The following is a 7,870-nucleotide window of genomic DNA, read 5'->3' as shown; positions in this document are numbered from 1 at the left end:
CAATCAATGATATCTAAACCATAAACAGGGGACATGTCATGGGGATATTTCATAGCATCATAAACATTAAATTTTATTATTTCCCCTTCAAATTCCATGGTCAATGTGCCATCATGCACATCTATCTTAGTTCTGGCTGTGCTCAAGAAATGTCACCCAAGTAGGATGTCTGAAGTAGTGTTGCTATTGTCTTCCTTCATATCAATCACATAGAAATCTGCTGGAAAGACAAGTTGATCTACTTGCACTAGAACTCCTTTTGGATATACTACAGATCTGTCAGCCAATTGAATGACCACTCTGGTGTCTTTAAGTGCACCTGCATTCAAAGAATTATAAATAGAAAGAGGCATAACATTAATTGATGCACCTAAGTCACACATGGCCTTTTTGATGCCCACATTACCAATTTTGCAAGAGACAGAAAACATCCCTTTATCTTTGCACTTGGCTGGGAGTTCTCTCTTTATGACAGCTGTCACGACTTCTCCCACACTTACCTTTTCTTTCTCAGCAAGCTTTCTTCGGTTAGTGCACAGTTCTTTCAAAAATTTTGCATACTTGGGAATTTGTTTCACAGCATCTAGCAAGGGTATTTTGATCTCCACTTTCCTGAAGGTTTCAAGGATATCTTTTTCTTCTTTTTCTTTTTGTGATTTTTCAAACCTTTTTGGAAAGGGAGGTGGAATCTTGAAACTTACTTGCTGATTTGTATTCTGCTGATGTATTGGTTATGTTTGACCAGTCTACTTGGACAAGCAGTGTTCTGCTTGTTTTTCTTCAGCAGCTTGTCTTTGCACTTGTGAACTTCCATCATTAGCCTTGACATCTTGAAGCTCTTTCCCACTTCTTAACATGATAGCACTTACGTTTTGCCTAGGATTAGCTTTGGTTTGGGAAGGTAACTTACCTTGAGATTCAAGCTTGCTCATTGAGGTGGATATTTGACCCATCTGCTGTTGGAGACCTTGCACAGAATTTGCCAATGTCTTCATCATCTCCTCAAGGTGCATATTGGAACTTGGAGGTGCTGGATTTCTTTGATAGTTTTGGTAGTTGTTAGCCCTTCCATAGCTGAAGTTTGGATGTTCCCTCCAACCTGGATTGTAGGTGTTAGAGTAGGGATCATGTCTTGGCTAGCTATTGAATGCTCCAATTGCATTGATTTGCTGGTCATCCTCTTGAAGTGTAGGACATTGATCAGTTGGGTGTCCTACATGTGCACATATCCCACATGGTCTGATTTGCAGAAGTTGTTGAGCTTGTTGAGCTTGACCTATGACAAGACTTCTCACAGCAGAGGTTAGTTCAGAAATTTGATAAGTGAGAACAGATGTACTTACCTCATTGACTCCTCTTTGCCGCTGCTTTCCATCTCCATATTGTCTAGATGCTGCTGCAAGTGTTGAAATCAAGTCTCTAATTGCTTGAGGTGTTCTATCTTCAATTGAACCTCCACATGCTACATCAATGAATTTCCTTTCAGATGGTCGCAAACCTCCAGAGAAGAATTCTATGAGTAATTTATCTAAAATGTCATGTTGAGGACAACTTGTGCACAATATCTTAAATCTTTCCCAATAATCATACAAATCCTCAGTATCTTTTTGCTTAATACCATTAATCTCTCTTCTTGTGCCTATGGAAAAAGCTCTTACCATACCATCTCAAGAAGTGATTGATCCAGGTGGTAAGTAAAATAATCAATCTTTGGCATAATCATCAAGTGAGAATAGGAATGCTCTCAGTTTTACATGCTCTTCAGATATGCCTTACGGCCTCATGGGTGAACATACTATGTGAAATTCTTTCAATTGCTTATGTGGATTTTCATTCTCCAAACCTCTAAAATTAGGTAGTAGATGTATCAAACCTATTTTGATCTCAAAAGGGACTGTCAATGGCGGATAGGTGATAAAGAGAGGTGTTTGATCGCCTATAGGGGCTGCCAACTCTCTCAGTGTTCTTTCTCTTGGTATTGGTGGCCTCAAGTCTGGATTTTCTGGTATGATGTAACGACCCCAAAATGGACCGTCACCGGCGCTAGGATTCAGGTCGGCTTAAGGCCGCCAGAACCCGTAGCAAGCCTGCTATACTCTCTGTGTACCTGTACCTCTCATACATGATCATACATTTTCTGTGAAAATAAAAACTCTTTTCTGAACCAAGGCTTAACCTGTGCATGCACTATCTCTGTACTCTGTACTCTGTACTCTGTACTCTGTACCCCTGACTAGAGCTTGCTCTAGATGGGTTAACTCATACCTGTTAAGCCTGGTTTTTCACATACTCTGTAAAACATATATATATACAGATCATGTACATAACAACAGATTTACATCACAAACTATTAAGTCAAGCACCTCTGGAACTGAAAACATAACTATTACATCTCTTTAACAGTACATGTCCACTCTACACTATTACATTTCTCGTTACTCTTTCTATGCTCTGCTGACTTGCCCTGTACACTGTATACTGAACCTGCAAAACTGGGATTGAGGGAGTGGGATGAGCTCTATAGCCCAGTGAGTAGAACAGTAAAACATCTCAGTAAAACATGATCTCATGGAATGCGTCATAACACAGATAAACCACATCAAGAGTAAACCTGTCACCACATAGTCCCAGTAACTCTGTGCCAGGGCGTAGAATCGAGCACCTGGTCTTCCTGTCATATATGTATATGTGTATATAACACCTCTGTACTTACCATTGCCAGGGCGTAGTCAAAGGCTCCTGGTCTTTACTATAACTGCCAGGGCGTAGTCAAAGGCTCCTGGTCTTTACTATACCTGCGAGGGCGTAGTCAAAGGCTCCTGGACTTCCTGTCTGAGACTATTGGATCATTCAGCATTCACCCACATCAACAAATAACTATGCAATGCAACATATTCGTGGATACTAATGCAATCAACCTATTGCATAATCATGATGCATGAGATATGCTAAAACATTCCATTGTTCAATTAAAAGAGTTAAGTTTAGTTCCACTCACCTCTGGCTAACTGGACTGACTCTGCAGGCTCTGAAACTCTGGAGCAGTACTCACTGCTGCTCTCTCTGGTTCCTCTGGTCTGTACCTATACAGATGGACACAAATGAGGGACCAAACTAGCTTATGAACAACTCTCATAAACTCCCCAAGAAACTCCTTAAACTCACTCAACTATCCATGCAAAGCATGCAAAAGAAGGCTGGACAGAACACTTTCGGCGGCAGGTTCGGCGGCCGAAAGTCCTCTCCAGAGATGAAACTCAAGCACCTTCGGCGGCCGAACTTCCCCTTTCGGCTGCCGAACCCTTTCGGGGGCAAGTTTCGGGGGCCAAAAGGCACTCCAGAGACGAAAGTCTCTACCCTTCGGCGGCACCTTCGGCGGCCGAACTTCCCTCCAGAGCCGAAAGTCCAAAAGCTCGGGGGCAAGCTTGGGCAGCCGAAGCCACCTCCTCTCTCCTCCTCAGGGGTTCGGCGGCCGAATGTACCTTCGGCTGCCGAACCTGAGTTCATCAGCAGGGCAGAAACTTGCCCTGCCTCTCGCCAAATGCACAAAACCCTCTCCAACTCAAACACCTCACTTCCTCCACTTGCATACACTCATGTATATGCTCAAAGGGGTCAAAAACTAGCTAACAACCCCAAACACACAACACAAACAACACAAAAACAAGCTATACACAAAAATCATCAAAAACTCTCAAATAACCCTATTCATGCAACTCTCTCCATCAAACCCCATAAAACCTTCAGAAAGCATAAAAACAAGCTCAGGCTCTTCAGATGAAGGATCCTAACGTGGAGTTTTGGAGCAACTTGCCTTCAAACTCTCCAAACTTCACAACTTTGAGTTTTTAAGCTAAAACCTTCAAAATACCATCAAAACTAATCAAATCTGTGCATGATTTAATGAAAACATGAAGAAATACTCACAAAGGACAGGGTCTCACCTCAGAAGACAAAAGAAACGGTGCTCTCACCGCTTCAACCGACTGAGGGCCATTTATAGGTGGCTGGCCAGACCACCTTCGGCGGCCACACGTGAAACCGAAAGCCATGCATGTTCGGCGGCCGAACCTCAACTTCGGCGGCCGAACCTGGCTTTTTTGCCTTAGAGATCTGTAAGAATCTCCACCTCAGGCTCACTCAGAACCTGATTCGGATCTGACACAAACTGTCGTAGCATAGAAACATGAAATACCGGGTGAATTCTCGCCATAGAAGCAGGTAAATCCAGCTTATACGACACATTTTCGATCCTCTGAAAAATCTCAAAGGGTCCAATGTACCGTGGAGCTAACTTACCCTTCTTCCCAAAACGAACCACTCCTTTCATTGGAGACACTTTCAGCAATACCATACTACCCTCCTGAAACTCTAACTGTTTTCTGCGAACGTCTGCATAACTTTTCTGTCTACTTTGAGCTGTCCTGATTCTATCTCTGATCAAGGGCACCACTCTACTGGTCATCTCTACTAACTCTGGCCCTGCAAGAGCCTTCTCTCCTATCTCGTCCCAGCAAACAGGGGATCTGCACTTCCTCCCATACAAAGCTTCATAAGGAGCCATCCCTAGGCTAGCATGATGGCTGTTATTGTAGGCAAACTCCACCAAAGGTAGATGCTGCCTCCAAGAACCGCCAAAGTCTAACACACACAATCGAAGCATATCCTCGATGGTCTGGATGGTCCTCTCTGACTGTCCATCAGTCTGTGGGTGGAAAGCAGTGCTAAACTCTAATCTCGTGCCCATCGCACTCTGCAGACTCCGCCAAAAGCGGGAGGTAAACTGAGGTCCTCTATCTGAGACTATTGACACTGGAACACCATGTAATCTCACTATCTCATCCAGATAGACTTGTGCTAACTTATCCACAGAATAGGTACTCCGAACTGGAAGAAAATGAGCAGATTTTGCGAGTTTGTCCACAATCACCCAAATAGAGTCTATCCTATTGGACGTAGCTGGTAAACCCACTACAAAATCCATGGCTATGTTCTCCCATTTCCACTCTGGAATCGGTAATGGGTTCAGCATTCCGGATGGTTTCTGATGCTCTAATTTCACCCTTTGGCAAATTTCATAAGCTGTCACAAACTGCGCCACTTCTTTCTTCATGGCTGGCCACCAATAGACTCTTTTCAGATCCTGATACATCTTGGTGGCTCCTGGGTGAACACTATACCGCGCATTATGAGCTTCCCTTATAATTTCTTCCTTCACACTGCTTCTATCTGGTACACAAAGTCGATTCCCATAACGAAGGATCCCTTTACTGTCAAATCTGAACTCTGCACTGTTGCCTGACTGAACAGTCCTGGCAATTTTCATCAACTCAGGGTCCTCATACTGTCTCTGAGCGATTTGCTCCAGAAACACAGGTGTCACTCTCATCTGTGCGATCAATGCACCTGTACCAGACAACTCTAACTATAACCCCTCTTCTAAGAGCTTGTAAAACTCCATCACAACTGGTCTCCGCTCTGCTGCTATATGGGATAAACTGCCTAGTGACTTCCGGCTTAGGGCGTCTGCCACAACATTCGCCTTACCCGGATGATACTGGATCTTACAATCATAATCACTGAGCAATTCTACCCATCTTCTCTGCCTCAAATTCAGCTCTCTCTGACTCAAGATGTACTGTAAACTCCTGTGATCAGTGAAGATCTCGCATTTAACCCCGTAGAGGTAATGCCGCCACATCTTAAGTGCAAAGATAACTGCTGCCATCTCTAGGTCATGGGTGGGGTAATTCAACTCGTGCTTCTTCAACTGTCTAGAAGCATAAGCTATCACCCTATTACTCTGCATCAATACACAACCCAATCCCACTCAAGATGCATCACAGAACACTGTGAAATCCTCATTATTGACAGGCAGAGCTAACACTGGTGCTGTAGTCAATCTCCTCTTGAGCTCTTCAAAGCTCTCTTCACACTGGTCTGACCAGACAAACTTTTGGTTCTTCTGAGTTAGTTTGGTCATAGGAGCTGCTATCTTCGAGAAGTTCTGAACGAACCTCCTGTAGTAACCTGCCAGTCCCAGAAAGCTTTTAATCTCAGTCACTGTCGTGGGTCTGGGCCAGTTAGCTACAGCCTCTATCTTCTTGGGGTCTACCTCAATACCCTCTGCTGATACCACATGTCCCAAGAAGGAAATGCTCCTCAACCAAAACTCACACTTCGAGAACTTGGCATACAAACCATGCTCTCTCAGTGTCTGCAAAACAATCCTCAGATGCTGGGTATGCTCCTCTGCATCTCTGGAATACACTAAAATATCATCGATGAAAACAATGACAAAGTGATCCAGAAACTCACTGAAAACTCTGTTCATGAGATCCATGAATGCTGCAGGGGCGTTAGTCAACCCGAACGGCATCACTAAGAACTCATAATGCCCATATCTGGTCCTGAAAGTTGTCTTAGGCACATCTGCCTCTCTGACTCTCAACTGATGATACCCGGATCTCAGATCTATTTTCGAGAAACAACCTGCTCCAGCTAGCTGGTCAAATAGATCATCAATCCTAGGTAGAGGATACCTATTCTTGGTAGTGACCTTGTTCAACTGTCTGTAGTCGATACAAAGTCTGAGGGATCCATCCTTCTTTTTGACAAAAAGCACTGGCGCACCCCAAGGTGAGGTACTGGGGCGGATGAAACCCTTATCTACCAAGTCCTGCAACTGTTCTTTCAACTCTTTTAACTCTGCTGGCGCCATCCTGTAGGGAGGAATAGAGATAGGTCTAGTACCTGGCAGCAATTCGATTTCAAACTCTATCTCCCGAACAGGTGGGAGTCCTGGTAAATCGTCTGGGAACACATCGAGAAACTCTCGGACTACTGGTACTGCGGCTGGTTCCCTCACCTGACTGTCTAGCTCTCTCACATGAGCTAGAAACCCCTGACAACCCCTCCTAAGCAAACGACGAGCCTGAACTGAAATCAAACCTCTGGATGTACCTCTCCTGTCTCCTCTGAAGACACACTCTGACCCATCCTGGTCTCTGAGACTCACTATCTTCTCTCTACAGTCCAAAGTAGCACTATATGCAGATAGCCAATCCATCCCTAGAATGACATCAAAATCTGTCAAGTCTAGAACCACAAGGTCAGCTGGAAGGCATCTACCCTCTATGAACACTGGACTGAAACGACAGACTGACACTGCCACTGATGGGTCACATTTAGGTCCACTGACCCAGAGAGGATACTCTAACTCAGAACTGATCAAACCCAATCTCTCTATGGCTCTCGACGCAATAAGGGAATGAGAAGCACCGGGGTCCATCAAAGCATACACATCTGAACACCCAATGATGAGATTACCTGACACCACTGTGTTCGACGTGTTTGCCTCCTCCTGTGTCACAGTGAAAATCCGTGCTGGGGCTACCGGATTTCCACCTCGGGAACCTGCTGCTGAAGTAGAGGCTGCCCCTCGCCCTCTACCTCTGCCACTACTCTGAGGCATGACTGGGGCTACTGGCTGTACAACTGGCTGTACCACACTGCCTGAACTCATCTGCTGGGATGGTGCAAAAGTCACCTGAGGACAATCTCGAGCAATATGCCCTTCCTGTCCTCATCTAAAACAAGCTGTAGATCCCAACCGACAAACTCCTCCATGTGGTTTTCCGCATCTTCTGCAGACTGGAGCTGTGCCAGAGCTAGAGCCACTACCTATTCCCAGACCTGACTTCACTTTACTCCAGAACTTATTCTTTGTTCCTTTTGCTCTGTCCCATCTCTTGCTGCCTGTAGTGCCTGCACTGGGGGCCTTAGAACCCGAAGCCTGTGCCTTTGACTGTTTCTGACTATTGGCACTAGCTTCCATTTTCCTGGCTGCGTCTACTATAGTGTGGAAACT

The 7,870-nt window shown here is 44.8% G+C and overlaps 1 non-coding gene across 1 annotated transcript; it reads left to right on the top strand.

Moving 5' to 3' along the window:
* Window positions 1-1,533: 1,533 nt before the first annotated feature.
* On the top strand, window positions 1,534-1,641 carry LOC122722343. Its single transcript, XR_006349311.1, has one exon. It is a non-coding gene; the product is annotated as a small nucleolar RNA R71 (small nucleolar RNA).
* The last annotated feature ends 6,229 nt before the right edge of the window (window positions 1,642-7,870 follow it).

This window comes from Manihot esculenta, chromosome 17, assembly GCF_001659605.2.
Source record: "Manihot esculenta cultivar AM560-2 chromosome 17, M.esculenta_v8, whole genome shotgun sequence".
In the NCBI taxonomy this organism is placed as follows: domain Eukaryota; kingdom Viridiplantae; phylum Streptophyta; class Magnoliopsida; order Malpighiales; family Euphorbiaceae; genus Manihot; species Manihot esculenta.
The sequence above is the reverse complement of the archived record's forward strand: the minus strand, read 5'-3'. Positions and strand labels throughout refer to the sequence as shown.